This window comes from Phoca vitulina, unplaced genomic scaffold (assembly GCF_004348235.1).
Source record: "Phoca vitulina isolate PV1807 unplaced genomic scaffold, GSC_HSeal_1.0 scaffold22, whole genome shotgun sequence".
Taxonomy (NCBI): Eukaryota; Metazoa; Chordata; class Mammalia; order Carnivora; family Phocidae; genus Phoca; species Phoca vitulina.
In genome coordinates, this window is record NW_022589725.1 from 39,503,466 (window position 1) to 39,506,006 (window position 2,541).

Sequence of the window (2,541 nt, forward strand, 5' to 3'; positions counted from 1 at the left end):
ATATACTCTAGGGCTCGGCTGTGCCCTCGGATCAGGGAAGATGGAAAACTCGTGGCTGGGAGGCATCGGTGGGAAATGGGCGTCCACCTGGAAGCAGGTAGAGATGTTGTCAAAAGAGCTTCTCATTAGTCCATGTGGCAAAGCTGGACAATTGCAGTGAAACTACCATAACACGGGGGTTAGGCAGGTACAGAGATTCTGCTGCACGATGGACCCACTGTGAACTTGCCAGTTGAAGGAGGCAGGCCTCAGGAGGCACTGGGGCTCACTGGCCGTGGTCTAGCCCCATGAAGTTCCCTATCTACTGCTGTGCACAGGAACTGGGTTTGTGTTTTCCTTTCTTTGAGGTTTCCAGGTGATCAGGTGGTCTTGCAGCCTCTGTTCCGTCAGCAGCTTTGTGCCTCACTCCCTGCACCCTTGCCCTTGCCTGTTGTGACCCCAGGAAATGTGCTGCAGCCTCCAGGCCATGCTCAGCACTTGGGAGCATGTGGAGGAGCCCTGGCCCCAAAGTGATCTCACCAAGTGTTGAAAGGGCCTGGGGTTTCCAAAGGTCCCTGGTCACCTGCATACCTGTTTTTTTTTTTTTTTTTATTTAATTTAATTTTATTATGTTATGTTAGTCACCATACAGTACATCAACCTGCATACTTTTGAACTCTGTGCTGTCTCTTCTCATACACGTGGCTGAGTAGCGGAGGCTTTTTTTTTTTCCATTCCTGCCTGTTCCAGAAAGGATTTATAAGGTGCCATAGATTAAAAATCGGATGAAAGAAAACCAAGAGTGGAGATGAAGTGGCCCCTGCAATGAGTCTAGAAATGCGTCAAACGTAAACCTTCATGAACTATGTATTTGCAGAGTTGCCAATTGGGGCTGCAAATAGGGAAGTAAGCTGGTGCCCCAGCCTTGCCTATTCCTTAGCCTGAGGAGCTCTGATGAGAATGGCAGGACTTGACCACAGAGCAAACAAACTAGCATCTCTAGGGGTGCGCCCAGGCACTGGTATTTTTAAAGCCCCCGGGTGGTTCTAGCATGGAGCCGATGTTGACAACACTGATGTACTTTCCTGCCGGCTGTGGGAGAGGGGGAGCCTGGTGGGGCACAGCCGTCTGTGTCTTCAAGATGTAAAGGAAGTGCTCAGGAGAAGTAAAAGAATTCCTGGGACGGAGAAGAGTGGGACCTTTCCCCTGCAGGTCCCCGTTTAGGAGGTGCCAAGAGCAATTTTAGGCTGTCTCTTGAAATGATTCCCCATTGCCAGTGCAGTTGGGTAACCGAATTTCAGCTGGACTTAGGGTGCTAGTAGGAAATGGGGGAGGTGGTCTGTGCACCCCGAGTTCTGCATGTGTGGCCTCCCAAACCAGAGAATGTAGGGACCCTGGCAGATACAGCCAATGACTCCTGACCTTGAGTTCAATCAAGAGTTACATGCTGTCACTTCGATCAGTGCTTCTCAGCTCATTCAGAATCCACTACCCCCTTTAATGCAAATATTTGCAATTCTGAAACGATATTAGAAAACTTACCAGCAACGGAATTTCCAACTAATCAGTATAATAGCTAGATGTAAAGAATCACTGTGTGGATGGATGCGTGGGCAGAGCCAAACTAGAACCCAGTGAAGCCACTAAGTGCGTTATGGAGACTGGACTATAGGGTCGCAGGGGACGGCTCCAAGTGTGGTCCAGAACAGAGACATTCTGGTGGGGATGCAAGTACCCTTGAATGATGAGTGACTTTTGCTCAGGGTCTAAGGTCTAAATGGTAGTCAAAGCCAGTCCTCTCTGTTTTCACAGTAATCGCATTCCTGGAAAATTCAGTATGTCTGAAAAGTGTGCCAACAATATATATTCTGTATAAGTATAGGGTGGAGTTAGGCACTAGGCTCCCCAAATGATAAATGACGTGCACGGCTTGGAGGTCATGCAGGACAAGAGACAGTCTTTACCTTGCAGAACTGCCCTGTGTTGTTCTGGAAGTAACTCTACTACTCAGTGCTTCGTTGTGATCACCCAAAGTGTCCCCTTCTCCATACTTTCAAAAGTGCTCCTTTAGCAGCCATTCCAGCCCCTTTGAGAACCAGGGGTTTCCCCTCATCACTTGGTAGTAAGTGATTAAAGCCCTAATGCCACTGTGAGCCCTGACATAACAGGGCGCGGATAGGGTGTAAGCCAGCCATCCGGAGTGCACTCCTGTTGACTGTTACACGGGGTCATATTGGTGGTGATAGAAATCAGAACAGTTGGGCCGTGTGCCGTGAAGGGTGGCTAGTAAGGGACACAAAGGAACTTTAGGGGAGGATAGAAATGGTCTGTATCTTGATGGGGTATTCCTGGGGTATGCATTTGTCACGGTTAATGGAGTTCTACACAGGTATACTGTATTCCTGGGGTATGTGCTTGTCCCGGTTAATGGAGTTCTACACGGGTATACTGTATTCCTGGGGTATGCGGTTGTCCCGGTTAATGGAGTTCTACACGGGCATACTGTATGCCTGGGGTATGCGGTTGTCCCGGTTAATGGAGTTCTACACGGGCATACTGTAT